Source organism: Passer domesticus, chromosome 12 (assembly GCF_036417665.1).
Source record: "Passer domesticus isolate bPasDom1 chromosome 12, bPasDom1.hap1, whole genome shotgun sequence".
In the NCBI taxonomy this organism is placed as follows: Eukaryota; Metazoa; Chordata; class Aves; order Passeriformes; family Passeridae; genus Passer; species Passer domesticus.
The window spans coordinates 20,122,219-20,140,462 of record NC_087485.1 but is presented as its reverse complement, the minus strand read 5'-3'; the positions used below and the strand labels follow the sequence as shown (position 1 = coordinate 20,140,462).

General features: G+C 44.0%; 1 long non-coding RNA gene across 1 annotated transcript in view; it reads right to left on the bottom strand.

Annotated features, from left to right (window-relative positions):
• LOC135279606 (uncharacterized) overlaps positions 1 to 17,320 on the bottom strand; it is a 72,214-nt gene extending 54,894 nt beyond the window's left edge. The window contains exon 1 of the long non-coding RNA XR_010346834.1: positions 15,942 to 17,320. This is a non-coding gene — a long non-coding RNA (uncharacterized LOC135279606). The remainder of the gene's footprint in view (positions 1 to 15,941) is intronic.
• Positions 17,321 to 18,244: the final 924 nt, after the last annotated feature.

The window sequence follows — 18,244 nt, the reverse complement described above, 5'->3', positions numbered from 1 at the left end:
CTTATTTATTTCAGCTCCCCACAATTATATTAATTTTCTAAATGTTTCTGAAACTTGCACTGGGTTGTCACATTTCCACCTCAGATAGCAGAAGATGATAAGGGCTACAAATAAGAGCCATGTTTTTGGTTGGCATTGAGTCATGTTTTTTATTTGCTCAGTGTAGAGAAAATGATAATTTTGGGCTCAGTGTCTTGAGGAGCCTAGACACAGCACAGGTAACAAGGCTTCCCTGGAAAAGCTTTTAATTGCTTTTTGGTCCTTTAAACTCACGAGATCTATAGGGTAAAAAGTAAATCCTCCATCATTTTCTTTCATTCTGCATTTTCCAAATGCAAAGTTAAATTAAAATAATTATTTCTCAAAAATAATTCTTTGAAATACAGAATAAGCAGAAATGATACCTAAGCAATGCTATAGAACCTTTCATCACCCACCCACACCCACAGGAAGGAATCTCCTGCCAGGAGGGGACAGCTGGGGGTTGGGCTGTGCTCCCAGGAACAGGCACAGGAGCAGAGGGAACGGCCTCAGGCTGGGCCAGGGCAGCTCAGGGTGGGCACAGGAGGAATTTCCCCATGGAAAGGCTGCTCAGGCCCTGGAACTGCCCAGGGAGGTTTGGAGTGCCCGTCCCTGGAGGTGTCCCAGGAAGGGCTGGAGGTGGCACTCAGGGCTCTGGGCTGGGGACAGGGTGGGCATTGGGCACAGATGGGATTCCATGGGCTTTTCCAGCCTCAGTCATTCTGGGATTCTATTTCTAGGGTGCAACTTATCAAATCAAATAAGAGGATCTCCTTGTAGACGGCACAAGGTGTCTCTGATTAAAAAATTATTCAGTATCACTCTTGTTTCCCATTAAAAAAAAAAAAAAAAAAAAACAGGTGCTTTTGTAGTGCTGCTTCCATGGCACCTTGACCATCCCCAGAAGTCTCTGCTGCTATAATTACTGTCCTTGTGCTGCTCCTTGCTGCCCAGTCCCTCGCAGCCCCCCAGGTGCTCAGCACAGGCTCTGCTTCCCTCGGCAGCCGTGCAAGGGAACCCCCAGCCCCCTCCCTGTGGGATCCCCCAGGGAAGGGAGCTGCCCCAGCCCACCCACACTGACCAGCTGACCCCTTCCTGGGCACAGGGACTGTCAGCACCTGCCAGGATCTTGGTTTGAGCCTTCCCTGGGCTGAAAGAGCTCCAGGGCAGTGACACGGCTCTGGCTGCAGCCAGCCCTGCCTGGACACCCCCTGCCACAGGACTGCCCCGGCTGCTCCTGGGCTTCTCCACTTTAATTGCTCTGACTGACATCTTCCATTCCGGGCTGATGCCTGCCTCAGGCTTCTCTTAAATTTCAGCAAGAAATATTCAACTTTTTTTAGAGAGTCGTTTATGTGGAAAATACACTGTTCGTACCATGGCAAATTTTGCCATTTTATTGAGACTCTGGTACCCTCTGCTTCACAGTAGTGGCCTGATGTTTTACATAAGTTAATTTAGGGAGAAGCTGGAAATGTTATCCAAATGTAGACAACTTTGGAGTTTGTGGAGAATCACAGATAAGATGCTTCAAGAAGAGGGAATTGCTAATGCTGCAAACTGAAGCATTCAGAAGTCAGGAGTGGCATAACTAAGGATAAGCAGCAGCTTTCCCCTGCACACAGACATTATGATTACACATCATCCATCCTTGTATTTCATAATTCAGAAGCCCAGGTGTCTGAATTAAGGTTGCATATCCTGCATTCCCCAAGTTCCCAGGCTTTTGTGTTAGTTGTTAGTTGTTTTTTTGGCAAACTACCTCATTCTTTTAAACACTGGTTGATTTTGTTTTGTAGTTTGCAATAAAAATAGAGCCGAATGCCACCTTTACTTACTTCAAAACACAAATCTAGGATTCTCTACCTAAACTCTGTTGAAAACACATAAAGGTTTCATGCTAAAAAAAACCCTAAAGCAGACGCTTGATCAAACAAGGCATTGTTGGGGTGGATTGCCTGGGAGGGTTTGTACAGCTGAGTTTAGTAACATCAGGGATCCTGTCTGAGAGCTGTGTTCAGCAGGAGGATCTCTAAATGATTTATGAACAGCTGAATCAATAAGCAACCACTGGTGTTGAAAATGTCTTTTGAAGTGAAGTATCCCAGTCTGCTTTTACAGTGTCTGCCTGGAGTCCAAAATAAGGAAACAGGTTGAAGATTAACATCTCAAAAGGCTCTGGAGGAGCAGGATTTCCTAAGGAAATCTTTCCTAGTCATTTAACCACTATTGCCCCTCAGACACAGGTTCTGTTGCAAGAAAATTGGAGTGTCATGATAAAGCCATGGGATTTCAGTAGCTCTGGAATGCAGGAGTTTCCAGCCTCAGCTGGGAAGTGCTGGTTCAGCTGGCACAGATACGATCATGGAATCATAGAATGGTTTGGGTTGGAAGGGACTTTAAAGCCCATCCAGTGCCACCCCTGCCATGGCAGGGACACCTTCCACTGTCCCAGGCTGCTCCCAGCCCCAGTGTCCAACCTGGCCTTGGACACTTCAAGGATGGGAAACGTCTGCCAGGGCCTCTCCACCCTCATTAGGGAGAATTTCTTCCCAATGTCTGACCTAAATTTCCCCTCTTTCAGTTGGAACCCAGATGCAAATAGGATTATTGTCAAAAGGAAATGCCAGCATTTTGAAATGCCGAGATTTTACATAATACTTTTTTTTTTTTTTTTTTGCTCAGATTCTGGATAAGGAATGCCCAACAAAAGCCCCACTAAAAATATTAGACCGCCAAGGTAATTTCCTTTGCCATTTCCCATTTAGAAATGCACAGATGCTGGCAGGGAACTCCAGAGGCTCTTTGGCGGTCTTTGAGATAGAGGAGCAGGTTGAGAACATTGCCCCCAGAGCCAAGGGCTCCCCCCACACACAGAGGTGCAACAAGCTCTCAGCAAACTGGGAGAAGTCCAAGGCTTTGGGGCTTGTTGGTGAAAAGAAGAAATCTGGTGTTTCCAACTTCAATGAGGGGTCCAAGAGCTGCTGGGTTCACTGCCACAAACATGAATAAAAGGCTCTTCAGCTTGCAAGATTGTTAATGTAAAACTGGAGTCAGACTCCCAGGCTTCTGGGCTTCCAGCCTGAGGACTAAGAGCCTCTGGCAAACATTATCACAATTTTATCCCTTATCTGTAAGTTCTGAGAAAGGGAACAGCAAGATCTACACATGCACACCTCTATCCAGAGCAACCAAAGTCAGAATTTTGGAGTCTTGATGTTCTGCTAAGAGCACTCATAAAACTTGCTACCAGAAGTTGTATCACTCCACCATCAAGAGTGACAGAATAGCAGCCTCCCAGAACTAGCAAATCTGTCATGTAGTCATGGGTTTAACCAATAAACTGTGACAGACATCCTCCCAACCACTTTGTGAGTAAAAACTTGGTGAGTGAAATGCCTTGACCCCGCCGTGATAATTCTGTTCAAAGCCACAAGAGGTGCCAGGTATGGGAACGGACTGAACTTCGCTGACTATCAGCTTCACAGATTAAAGATTCCCTCTGAATTCTTTTTTTAAAGGGGAGATAACACCAGACATCTGGCTGAATTTTAAAATTTCTTAGGAGAGACTTGACAAGACAACAGATTCACAGTTAATGAATTCAAAGCTCCATGAATATAGAACAGCTCCAGCTCTGCGAGGATGAGCATTACCTCCAGAGAGCTCAGCTACAGAGCAGGGATGCTTTATTTTGTCAGGAAGGCTACCCAGCTATGTCACCAGAAAGAATCAGCTGATTTCCTCTGGGATCACCAGTGGCTCAGAAAAGCTCGCCTAGTTAGGATAAAACACACCGAAAACATAAGCAAGCATTATAAGGCTGATTATCTTCCCTTTCACTGAAGTTTCCAATTCCTCGTGACATGTCAGTGATGGATGCAAAGTTTTTAAAAGACCCTGTGGCAAGAATGAAAGCACTCAGAGGATAAGGGAAAAGGAAAAGCTCATCATAACTTGCAGAGGGAAAAAAGCTGGCACACAAAGAAGGGTCTTTGACTCGATGTCTGATCAAACAATTCCAAATGGCAGATGGATCCCTGAAAACAGGAGTTCTGTGCTGCCAGCAAGTGCTTTTGCATTAGGACCTGGAAACAACAGAAAATAAACCAGGAGCACTCCAAATGTCATGGATAATGTAGGCACATGTTGTAATTAGGCTGCATGAACGTTACCATAAATATTCCCTCAGGTCTTTGAAGCCATTTGCTGAGGCCACAGTGACTCACCTTGCCACCAGCACTGCAGACTGGCACAAATATTTGTGGGAAGCAATTTAAAGCCATGGAAACAAAATCCCATCTGCCTGAGTGTGTTCCCTGCATTGTCCCCAGAGGCAGGCACTGTAAGGGACCAGTGCAACCATGCCCAGTGTGACACAGACATCTCCTCCTGGGCCTCTGCCACGGGCACAGAGGGCACAACCCAGCCACTGCTGGTGTCCAGGCAAGTACCACAGCCTGCTGGGCTTTGCTTCACAAAACATCCCTGGACAACGAACTTGGAACAAGTGCAGGAAATTCACTGATGTGGCAAACAGGGATTTCGGCGTTTTTTTGACAAAAATGGCAATGCCATTCATAGCATGGCAGAGTTTAGGACACCAGATAGAGCAGCATTCTCCATCCCTCCTTTTAAAACAGGGAAAATGGCAAGGGGAGCACCTGGAACACTGCTGAATGCCTTCCCTTCAGCTGTGAAGGCAGGGACTGCCACCCTGTCCTGTCTCTTCTGCACAACAATGGGGCACACAGGGAGCAAAGGGGGAACCAGACAGAGATGTCCTGTCCCCAGTAGTTTCAGCTACTCTGTGTGCACACATCCCTTCACACTGAAATAAATAAAGCAGGAGCTGTCAACAAGATTATTTTGGAGGAAATCAGATAGCAAAGCATGAGTAATTACTTCACTAAATCAGGTAATCTCTTTAATCTTGAAAGGAAACTTCAAACCTGCCTTTCAGCAAGCTTTATTTCCATTTCCATACTCAATTTAGGTGTAAAAAGTGTTGGGTTTTATTTTTAAGAAATGCATAGAAGGACTGAACTCTGAAGACCGTGTCTTGTTGGGTGTGAAGAAATTATTTAAGACAAATTATAGTGCTGTCACACTCATACCTCATAGTTTAAAATAAATCTTGTCATCTAATTATACAAGAGCTTGAGTTTGTTTAACAAATTTCTCAGAGGTATTTGTGTGGTGCTCCATCTCCCTTCGCCTCTGATTATAGCCTATCACTGCAGTCTTTGCCTCCTGCAGCTCCCAGTGTCTCACTGTGGTGTTTAACAGGTTGCATTCATCACACCTCCTCATCTGGGCTGGAGCAGATAAAACCATGAAGTCTCAGAACAGTTCTTGGCAAATCACAGTTAAAGAATTATTTAAAAACAAAGGCACCCCAAAATGGGATTTCTGCTCCCATACTAACAACTTTCACAGCAGGAAACTGGGACTCTGAAAAGAGTTTTGATGTCCCAGCCACAGGTCTGCTGAGAAAATTAAGGGGAAAGGGAAATTCCCCTTGTGTTTTAATTCCCACAAAATATTATAAACATGTCAGGACAAACTTGACTAGAAGAAACCAAATCATGATAATTATTTCAAAAAAATATGGTCTGCCAAAGACCATGTCTTCCCTTCTTGTTTGTTAATGAAGTCAGATCAATTGTGAATTGTTCAAGAGAATCCTCACTGAGGCAGGAAGAGGGGCAAGGAACTGTCACCAGGTGAAAATCAAGTTGAGCACAGCTCCCTAGGAAGTGCTTCAGCAGCTTATTGTTACAGTGTTGGAGGGACTTCATTGACCAAGCACTGCAGACAAATGTGAGCAATCCAATTCCCAGTCTCCAGAGGGAATGTGAGGCCCTTCAGGAGGCTGGCCAGGCTCTGAGTGACTGGGCCTGACTTTGGGGGATGGCATGTCATGGGTGGCTTTTTAGTGTAAGCCAAGAACCACGATTCTGGCCTGACCAACTGACCACCACCCCTGATTTCCTGGTGCCTCGAGGCTGTGGATGTCTGTCCCTCCCCTCGAGCTGGGGGCTGCACAGCCCTCTGAAACAGCCCCAGTGGTGTTCCCCCACCCAGGTATTGATGATTGCTTGCACTGACCTGCACTGACAATTCAGGCCATTCCAGGTCTCTGACCAACCTCCTGAGACCCCGCTCTGCCTTCTGGTGCTCCAGGAGCTGCTGTGCCCTGGCTTGGCTCACAGGCTCAATAATTGGGCTCTTTACCTTTGTGTTGAGCTGTGGTTGACATCACAAGCTGCTAAATTCCATTTTGAAGCTGTTTTGAGGCCTCCCCTCAAAACTCAAATGCAAATGTGCCCATTTCATTACTAGTTAGGAGCAATTTAGCTCACATGGAAGGGACCAGCACTTTTAAAAGTCTATTATATTTCCTTTTTTTTTCCCTCAGTATTTCTTGCTGCTTCTCTTCCCTTCAGTGGAAGAGCTGCAGCTGCTCCATCACTTCCTTCAGACAGCTGTGACACATTCCTATTATTGGACACATTCTGCAGGTATCTCACTCATGATACCTTGCCTGACTGCATTCAAGAATATCACTGGCAGATTCTGTAGTCCATTTCATCAGAGATAAACTGAACTCTAGTTTTAGTTCTTTGCTATTGGGTTTTCAATATTGAAATTTAAACCAAAACTTGAAAAATAAGGGGGGGGGGGGGTCACAGCCCCACCTGTTTAGTTTACAGTTTAATATCAAAATCAGATTTTGATGCATATATTCCTCCTTTTTATTATAGAGGATATAATTCCATATCTTTTAAAACACCACATTTATTCCAACACTATCCCAGAATCAGAAGTAACTGTGAACTTGACTTATCAAAGTAATTATCAGAATCAGTTCTTAGCATCAAAAAAGAGTAAATAAAATTCACAAGCAGCCTTTGCCTACTATTTCAGGAATTTTGATCAAAAATAATAATTAAAAACAAAACCTGAAAATATTCTGTGTTTTTTCAACAATCAATTATTCCCCAGTAAATTTCTTGAGTTTTTGAAGAAGAATTTCCACTGAAGTCCATCTCCATCTTTGGAAGGAGTGAAAGCCACTTCAGAACAAGAAAGATTGGCCTTTTCCCTCTCTGTTCCCTGCCCCTCCAAGAGACATTCTTGTTGTTGGCGGTGATGAAAGAAGCTATTTGCTTGTGACAGGAACAAGAAAATCTTACTGATGAAAAGCAACACAGCTTTTCTGTTTGTTTCTTGATAAAATCAATAAAACCCAAAATATGCCAGTCTCACTTTCCATTTTGAAATGCATTGAACAGCCCCAGGGCAGAGTGTTATTCCCTCATTATTCTCTCTACTGGTCTTCAAATAACGTTATTTGGGATCAATGATCACCTCAGACATGCTAATATAAGCCCAATTTGTTTCCATAATAATTGGCATGCTGCTATTTAGTGCATTATAAATGGCTGTACAAATAAATCACAGATTCTTACAGTGGCTGTGTGCACTGCAATTTGTCTTTACAGAGTTACTACTGGCAGATCAAGTTTTTATCTAGTCTTAATTTTAAGCATTTAATTTCATTAGTATTCACACTATAAAACATACAAAGAGGCTCAATTATCATTGCCCTTCATGAAATTAATTAATTTAAGTCATAAACCCATTCTCCTGTGGAAAAGAACATTCAAGAAATCACTGTTTAGCTCATGGACTATCTGGTGTTTTTTTCCTGTCTAAATGAAATATCCTCACTGTACCTTACTGGAGCTCACAAAATGTCCATTTATCATTGTGCTTTTCATCAGCTTTTGAGTCAGAGGAGTGACCCTTCATCTACTACTTCATTTAAATCTCACTGAAGCTTTCGGGGGGATTCTGCCCCATCAGAAATGGTACACATCCTGAAAATCAAACTGTTATGAATAGAAAGTTGTAATTTTTTTTAAGTTTCAGAGTTAAAAAAACCAAGTCAGACCGGGTCAGACTCCTTTGGTTTCGCTGCCGAAAAAAAGCTCTTCGAATACCTGTTAATGGCAGGTGATTAACTGATTGTTTCCCTGATGCTGGCCACTTGCCAGGACAGACCCCTCCGAGGTAAAGAAAATAGGAGTGACATCGGAGCCAGTATGCAAATAAGAAATGCAGTGCACCTTGGGTTTTTACAGTTTTACAGTTTTTACAAGAAAAACCCCTAAAATCATGAGCCAACATGTGACTTAAGTGACGTCTAAGGATGGGAGCATTGTCCCGTACCTGCTTGGACCTTTTTATTTTCTCACCCTAACCTAAAAGAAACTGATTAAAGAGACCCCCTGGGTTTTTAAACAAACAAGCTATGACTCTACGACTCTCCCGTGAGGACAGAGTCCCCAGTTCTGTCTGCAGACCAGTGGACAAAACTGCATCATCCTCCTCCTTCGTGCCACGCCTGGGAGCAGCGGCGGCGAGGGCGCAACCCGTCGATTTCTTCCCACCTGAGCTGATTCTTCTTAATAAAGGCATTAAAAAGGAGAAAGATCTCCTGCCCATTTATTTCACAAACCTGGAAAAGCAGTTCTGGCCTTTTCATCTTGCTGAATTACCCTTTAGAAGGAAGCTTTTGTCAGATTATTGCCCTCTGTGTTTCAGCACATTTCACTTCCACAAACTGTGCCCGTGATGGGAAGAAAACCAAAGGATGCTCATGGTGCCTCAGCCCAGGCTCAGGAGGTGCTGTTTTCTGAGAGGGTTGATGAATTATGTCTAAGCTGAGGAGGGAATAAAAAGAAACTTCCTTGGCTTGTGCAAGAAAGGAGAAGGGATGAGTTTCTAATGGTCAGAGGGAAAGTTGTGCATGACCAAGCAGAACTGGTGGAATGGGAGCAGGGATCAGGGAGTGCAAAGGCCAGAACCTGGAGCTGGCAAGGGGGCAGCAGAGCCTCACACTGGCAGGGAAGCAAAGAAACAATATTGGCAGAGAGGGGCTGAGAAAGGAAAGAGGATAGAAAAGGATTAATAATTCAAAGCTGGCTTACAGTGGCTTAGTCTCCAGGCTCAACACACAGACAGAAGCAGTGAACAGGGGTGGCTCAAAGGAGATCCCCGTGCCAGGCACAGAGAGCACTTGCCAGGCACCACAGTGTGGGAGATTCCCTCTGCCTTGGGCAGCTCCTGGACAGCATTACCCAGGGAATAGAACAGTTTGGTCACCAGCAGCTCTGCACCACAGACATCCAGCTCATCCTCCTCCAAGGAGAGCCAAACTGTCCCCTCTGGATGGTGTTCCACCAGCGAGGGGGCTCTGAGCCAGGGCAGCCCCAGGGGACACGTGTGCCAGCTTTCCTCCTTGGCAGCTGGGAGGGAACAGTGCTCAGCCAGCTCTCTGCTCACTGTACCTGGGATGTTTTCTCTAGTGCCACGGGGTTAACCCGGGTGTCTCCACATGAAATGCATCTCAGAGAAGCTTCCACTGCTGTCCCCACAGAGAACATCCTGGTTTAGAGCACACCCATCTCATTTCTCATAAAACCCCTCCAGGCAGCTGTTTTGCCTCTACCTGACTGAATCTGCCTGACACTGAGCTGAAGTTACACATTCGTATGTAGTCCATAAAGAGAGAAGGATGGGAACCTGATTCATATTCTGTGAGCCAAATTCGTATTCTGCTGGCCAAAGGATTCACTCTCTGTCTGGTGACTACTGGGGATGCATAACCAGACTCCCAAGGTGTCCCAAGTGATAATGATCTCCAGCCTCAGCACCAAAATCACTTGGAAGTTTCAGAGGTAGTTGCTGAATTGCTACAGAAGTCATTATAATGACAGCTTTGCTGTTAGCTTTCCAGATTTTTCAACCTAAGTAGACAAGAAATTCAAGGAAAAATAGCAAAACAAGCTCACAAATAAAGCAGCTGAGAAGTAAGTCCCAAATTATCTAATTTTTTAAACTGTGCTAAGTTGTTTCCTCATTTCCCATTGTTCACATGCCCTAGCCAGCCATAAGAATGATATAAAAAGAAAGTGTCTTCTAGCTATAAACTCATTGCACAGTTAAGTTCTGAAAAGAAAATATGTATACTAATTATCTCATCATTAAGTTACTAATTATATTGAAAAAAACTGCAACACACTGATTTTCTTTTTTTTCTCTTTGCCCTTGGGGAAGAAGTTTGTATATAATTATCAGTTTCCCTAACTCTTTGCTTGCCCTTTTGTTTTCATAATGAAAGAAACTCTTTCATCTGTCTGCAAAATTGTATGGCAATGAGACAGGCTTGGGGAAATCTGAAACCCAGCAATGGCTCATGGCTCTGGAGAAAACAAGCAATATCCATCCCTAACCTCCTCCTGACCTATCCCTGGCCTTAGACAAACAAGTTAAACATTCAATTAGTAGAAAAGAAATGAATGTGCTGTTTATTAATTTGAAGGAGGAAATGCAATGCTGTGCATATTAATTGACCTAATGTGCCATGCAGCCTCTGAACTCCTCCTGGATAATTCCCATCCTGTCCCACACTCTGTCCTGAGAGGCAACATTATGGCAAAATGTCTCACACAGGTCCGTGCACATTTGTGTGGAGGAAATGTGGGATCAATGATTTCCCCATTTCAGTATGTCCTGAACCCTGCTTATTTATCACAGATTGAAGCTCCCCAACTCCTTGATATCCATTCCTTGGAGCTTGTTTTCCATGCTGTCTTCCCACTCTCCCTCACTCCCTGCTCTTTGCTTTGGTCTTTAACTTCCACCTCTCTCCTGATTTACACCTGTATTTAGAACCTCTCTGTTCCAGCCTCACTACAACAACGTCCCCTGAGCCCCTGGCTCTGGAGCTGCCCTCGGTGCTCTCCAGGACATGCCTGGGATAAACACCCCAGAGCTGCTCCTGTCCTCTTTCCCTGGGACAGGCTGGTGTCCCTGGGTGTGACACAGAGCGGGGGGACTCCTGGGACACCCAGGATCAGAGCAGTGTGGTTTGAGGCACAGCTGGCACCACATCAGCCCTGGGACTCCTGTCTGTTCCTGATTCCCTGGTCTGATCCTGTCGAGCATCCTCACCTGGAGCACGGGGCAGAGCACCTTGGGATGGAGAGAGCACCAGTTTGGGATGGAGCCAGCACCAGTCTGGGATGGAGCCAGCACCAGTCTGGGATGGAGCCAGCACCAGCTTGGGATGGAACCAGCACCAGTCTGGGATGGAGCCAGCACCAGTCTGGGATGGAGCCAGCACCAGATTGGGATGGAGCCAGCACCAGATTGGGATGGAGCCAGCACCAGTCTGGGATGGAGCGAGCACCAGTCTGGGATGGAGCCAGCACCAGATTGGGATGGAGCCAGCACCAGTCTGGGATGGAATCAGCACCAGATTGGGATGGAGCCAGCACCAGTCTGGGATGGAGCCAGCACCAGATTGGGATGGAGCCAGCACCAGTCTGGGATGGAGCCAGCACCAGTCTGGGATGGAGCCAGCACCAGTCTGGGATTGGAACCAGCACCAGTCTGGGATGGAGCCAGCACCAGTCTGGGATTGGAACCAGCACCAGTCTGGGATGGAGCCAGCCCGGGGCAGAGGGCAGTGGGAGACAGGGCTGCTGGGCTGAGGGACCTCAGCAAAAGGGCTGGCAAGCACCTTGAGGAGTTCAAAGTTTGCCTTCTGTTCTCCACTGCAACACTGAAAATATAATCTCAGTGCATTCTGTAAAAATTAAAAAGAAAAAAAAAAAAAAAAAAACCACACAAAACCCTATACAAAAAATTTCACTCCAAAGAACAGAACAAATTAAAACTTTGGTAACTGCCATGTAAATCCCTTGGCATTCTAGCAGCAGTGTTCTGAGACTGCTCAATAAAATATGGATATTCCTGATTTGTTATTCCATTGTCTGACCTTGAGAATATGCGATCACCACCCATCCCCACTGTCTGCACAGAAATCCTCTTCCAATCTGTTGTGCACTGTTGAAGTTAAGAAGTTGAAGCTTGGTTAATTAGATGGATGAAAGGAAGGGACACAGAAATCTAAACTCGATGGAATTTATTTCTGGAGACAAAGAAGTCAAGTGTGCATTAAAATCAAGAGGTTACACAGCTTTTCTGGGTATTTATTCAGTACTGAGGCTTCAGTGGGCAGGCAGCAATATCCCAATGCAGTGATATCCTAGGAAATGCAGGTACTTCTGGAATTACACCACAATTTACATTGGACAAAAGACAGTTTTAACCCAAATAACTCTGTCACATGGTGGGAATTCCAAGTATCTGTCAGCATGAAAGAGAAGCTGAATGAACAATATACATTCCTTCCTTTGGCCTGCAATTAGAATTGAAAAGCTAATCTTGTCCATTTGGTAACTGGAATTGGAACCATCCCAATTGTTTTCACACAGACAAGATGTACCACAAGTAGACTGGGCATTTCATGAGTTCTTCCCAGTTTTAGATTCAAAAAGAGCTTAGGGGCTCATGTGAGTTTTTGGGTGAGTTTTAGGAGCTCATCTAAAACAGTGAGAATTCCATTAGGGTTTGGATGAAACTGACTGCCTCATTCCTTCAGCAGGGCAAGGAAGACCACAAATCTGACCACAAGAAATTAAATACATTCATGTATTGGCATGAACAGCTTCCACAGCAAGTAGGGGATCTTCTTACCACGACAGACAAATAACAAAATGGTGTTTGTTCTTCCCTGCTGTCTCTAGGTGTTCTCTGCATGTTCTCAAGCCACGTTTCACTGCATCACCTGCTGTGAGCACTGGACTCTTTTGACAGAGATGTTTCTGCTCCTCTGAGCCATAAATTGTTGTAACACCCAAGGTTTTTTCAGCTGTGTCAGCTGCAGAACAGCATCACCCAGACCCCCAGCTGCATGTGTCCCTGCAGTGCTCTGATATGCAGCCACTGATTTCACTGCTTTGTCTCTAATTCACATTTCCCTTGGGAGGAAGGCCTGAGGACTTTTTTTGTGAGAACAGAGTGTATTAGCTAAATTTGTGTTTTTCTCCAGAAGACAAAAAAAGCACTGTGGGTGGTTTTGTGTAAGTGGTTCATGTTAAGACCATTCTTTTTACAAAGTTCTGCTGTTGCAGAGGAGTGGAGAGGTCTTGCCTCAAGCTTGGAGACAATGATGGTTTAGCCAGAACTGTAAGAGCACACATGGGTTGGTGAGGAGCTTCACAGACTGTTTGCAACAAAGAGTAGGAACATGGAGCTTCAGGAGATAAAAATCTGGAACATTTCAAGTTGACATTTCATTTGTTTGTATAAATCACTGTGGAGAATGGTTGAGCACTCAAGGTAAAGCAACATGTAGATTACCACATTCTGAAATCCTGAGTAAGACTAATCAAATTGTCTAAACAACATGAAGCAGTCTTATTTGTTGCTCTCCTGCAGCAATTTCAGTGCCTGGTTGGTAATTTTCTCAGTGTAGGAACCCCATAAGCAACAGAAATTTTCTGTGATTTTTCACAGTAAAGGCAGACATAGAAAGAAAACAATAGGTATTTTAAAACAAAGCTTATTTGCAGGAATATTTATATGCTGTCTGTATCAACACCTCTTATTTTTCAGAACATCACAGAGCCAAGTACTAAAACACAAGGGTGTGATGATTGTCAGAGCATTTCACTGCTATCTTTTCTCTTGAACAAAGTTATAGTTTGGGAAAATAAGATGGGATGAGGCAGGAAAGACAGAACTACATTTGCCTCATGGCAAAATTGACTTTAATGGAAATGCATTTTTGTCTATGTGATACCAAAAAATAAGGAATAAATAGAAAGCTGAGGTTTCCACAGCTTGGCTACAGATGAAACACAAGTTGTACAGCCATGAAACTACACTGGAGTAAGTGCCAGTGGGAAAATTAATAACAGGAACAAGTGATAGCATGAGCACTGGAACCAGGGAGCCCTAGTTTTTGTGGATTTAAATTGTGTGCTTGGATTCTCTGGTGTTTAATAAAGCAGAAGCTTGGCTAGCTGGTCTGGAGCCCTGCCTGCTTCAGCCTTTCCCTCCATGGTGCCATCAAGCAGCCTTGGCTGCTCCCATTCTGCACCCAATACACATCTGGAACCTGGTATCTCTTAGAATCTCATTGTTTTCTTAAAATTAGCTTGAGTTAGACAAGGTTACCCAACCTTCCCTCTGCCTGCCCCACAGTCAGGATGAGACACTGATCCTCAGGAAGAGAGACTGAGAATTGCCTCAAGGCTGATCCCCAGCTGAGAGGAGCCCCATGCCCCCTGCCCCAGGATGCATCAGCCCCCCAGCCCCGTTTGGCTGCTGACAGAGCCCTGACAATCAGCAGTTTGCTGGGACCCTGAGCCTGCTGCTTATCTCACTGACCCAAAGTGCCTCAATCTTTTCTTCTGTCTGTCTGTCTGTCCACTGCCTCATTCTGGCTGGATTCGGACTGCAAGCCCCTTGGCAGACAGATCACCCTTTGACTTCATTGGTTTCTTCAGCAAGAACAGAATCCTCCATGTCTGTGACCAAGATACTGGACACTGCATTTGTTCAATTAACAGATAGTTATTATATTAATAAAATGACAGCTGAGCAGGATCCTTCTTAGACTTGTACAGTGCTCATCCCTGACCTGCTGCCATTGATGAGGGACTGTCAGTTATTCCAACACAATAAATGAGGCATTATTCATACAACAAACAAATCTGTCAGACCCCTTTACCAGCCTGCCCAAACTGTCAGAGTGTTTATCCAAAGCAAACCACTGCTTAAAATTGGCAGACTGGTTATTTTTCATGTTAATATGTGTACCAACTTGAGGGTTACCAGGAGAGAACTGCAGGCCTCCCTCTGCAGATGGAGTGGGGAATGCAGTGTGATTTATGGCTCATCACCAGCACATTATTCAAAAGGCCCCCATAACTCATTTATATCGGTCAGCAAGTGCATTTGACTTGACAGAATCATTATCCACATTATCACCAGAACTCACACATGGACCTCTGCCTTTGGAATGGATATTGAATTTGAAATCCCTGGCCACCACTCACTCCATTCCCATGCACTGCAGTCACACAGCATCCAATGCCCACCACATTCCCTGTCACACACACCCAGCCCTGGAACACTGATTTTTGATGGCTGTTCTACACCATCTGATACTTGAGATGTTACATCTGTTTGAAATGTCCAGTGGTAGAAGAAAAAGCCTTGACATTATGAAGTTTAACCATACTATCATTTGTAGTGAATTTAACATTCTATTCCACCTCTGAGGGAAATTTTATTTTTGGCATTTTATGCATACCACTGCATTAAAAAACAGGGACAAAGTTAATGCTGCTTCTGAAACTTATTTTTCACCACTTGAACAAAGTACTTGTGTGTTTTCATACCTTTGCTTCAACACTGCTCTCTGTGGTGGATCAGACTCATTAATCCCCCATTTCCATGTGCATAAAGCAAATTCTGGCCATGGTTATTCATAAACATGCCTTTGTTTTATAACACAAGAATACGGTGCTATAATATCAGACATTGCTTTGCTGCTGAGTCAAACTCTCCAAAATCAGAATAAAAACATCATTTCTGAAAACCAAGTTTCCTGTAAAGCAGAAGAACTCAAGCTTTTGTCTGGGCTGTGAGACTTCAGTTTCCATTCTCATAAACACTTCAAACAGTTAAATATTGAAATGGAGAGAGAGCAGAGGAGGAAGGTTGTCCCTCTTCTGCTGTTCAACAGGTTCCCTTATTTCTTTAGACCACAGGAGAGAACCAGGCATTATAAATGAAGGGATATAAATTTCATGCTAACACATTTTTTCAGACAGCCTAGTAAAGGTAATGTTATCTTTGAGCAGCAAGAAATAACTAGGCAGACTTAATTCCCTTTAAGGCATTACTCATATTCTGTTACCAAATTATTCAGTGCCTAAAGAGAAATACAAACAGTCAGTAAAGATTTGAGACATCATATGAGAAATTACCTTCAGCTGAACAGCTAATTCTGGTTCTAACTAATTTGCACAGCCTCAGTGGTCAGTTTTCTGCTGCTTTGGACCTTCCTCCTGCTGCCTCCTCCAGTGATAGAAGAAAATGAGAAGCGAAAAAGAGCCAAGTTCATTATTCATAGCTCTGAATGCCACAAGATCATTTCTAAAATGCAGATTATCACATCATCACTTCAGCTTTTAGCAACTCATTTATTTCTGACCTGTTTTGCATTTCTGACCTGCTTTGCAATTTATGTAAAAAGATAAACACTGTTGCTTTAGCTGCCACCACTCCTGTGTATCTGTACCTAATATATATTCCAGTTTCAATTTATTATCATGAACCCTCAGATTATAAAGATTTTGTTTCACATGAGAAGTTTTATGCTTCTATTTTTTTATTCATTGTGCAAGTTAAACTATATAGGGACTCAACTAACTGTACACATATTTTCCTGGAATAACCATGGCAACTGAACATACCCCACACTGCACAAACCCAGCTCTTGAGCACCATCTCCCACTAGATCTTCTTTAACTAATTCACACGTCACCAGGACACTTCCAGGGTGCAAATAAACCATGCATCATGCTAGGACATACTCTGATACTGTACCACTGACTACCAGGTGAGTGCACCTAAAGCCATGAAATTCAAAGGTATCTCCAGCACAGGGCACTTGAACAGCAACTGAATTAACCATGCAAAATAAGACCTCTGCTCATTTTCAGAAATTTTTAATAATGGGAACTAATTGTTATTTTTGTGTTAATGTCTATGTAAACAATCCTGACTATGACTGACTAGAGCAACTCTTTCTGCTTTTAATTTTTTGTGACATTCAAGAGAGGCTCAAGAGAAAAACCCTTCTTGATAACAACACAAATTGCAATGCTGCCTTATGTGAACCTGGTTTTTTACAAGACTGAAAAGGTTTTTCTCCTGTTCAAGGTTATGCCCTTACATCTGGCAAAACCAAAAGAGAATTGCTGAGCAGGCTGAGCCATTAGGATGAAAATCCCATCTTTTGAATAGTGCTGATACCTCATCTTTATCTCTCTATTGATTTACCTGTGTTGGGTTTAGTTGTCTGACAGACGAAATCCATGCCAATCAAACAGCATTTCTTAAGAAAAATTGCCAGCTGAAATTAAATACTACAATACACTATTTTGGTTGTCTAGAGAGGTAGAAACCTAGAAAAGTTGGTTTTAGGAGCTAGCGGAAGATGAAATGCCAGAGTTGCTGAGCCAGAAGCCTTTCCTAGAGGCCAGCCCAGGACAGTGAGCCCCCAGTTCCTGTGCCAGGGTGAGCTGCTGCAGGGTGACCACAACAAAAATTGTCCTTTGCATTAGTGCCCAAAGCCCCCTGTGAGCTGAGCCCCGGGTCAGCCTCAGCAGAGGCACAGCTTGGCTGCCTCGCTAATTAGCTGAAACGACAAGGGCTAGAGGTCAATTAGCCCGGGCGGCAAAGGCTAATTGCACACTTGTCTTTGGGAGCCCAGCTGGGAGAAGCTGCAGCCAGTGGCCGGCTACAAGTGCTCTGCCAAAGCAGGGCAGGGGATTCGGCACCAGGAAGAGGAGGAAGAAAGGAGTGGGAGTTATTGCCGGTTTTCTTTTTCCTACTTGTGGAGCTCAGTTACACTGGGAGTTGAACTAAGCATGACTCATCTTGAAGGATCATTTTAAAATGAGTTAGATTCACAGCTCAAACCAATCTAATGACAATTCCTCTCTCTGCCTGAGAATGCTGAATGCCTGAGGAGAGCTTCCACCTTCACAAAAGTGTTCTAATCATCTTTTTTGCTACTTTAAGGGATTATAATCTTTCCATTTTTTCTTAGGCAATAAAACATTTACTGGAGAAGAAACTATAACTTGAGTACTCCACTCCTATTAGCTATCTGCAAGATATATTCTCAGGATGCAGAATAACCCAAGGGGTCTGAGCAAGGTAGCCCAGGCTGGACTTGAAGAACAATTAGTAAAAACCCCACAGGGGTGGAAACAGGTCCCAGAGCTCTGATTGTTCATTTACAGTGAAATTGATACAGTGAAACCATTTCAACAGAAGGGTTTCAGAGCACAGAAACCAATATCCCGTGAGTCTGGTGGGTTAAGCAATAAATGCTGGAGTGCCCTAAATGCTGACTTGTTGCATTTTTCCCTTGATCTTGGCCTCGACATCTTTTCCCAGCTGAATTTATTTGGCAGGCTCAAGCAGTCTCAAGCTGAACTATACTTCATTTTTCCAGGAATTTGCTATCCAGTGCAATTAAACATATTTTGCCCCACTG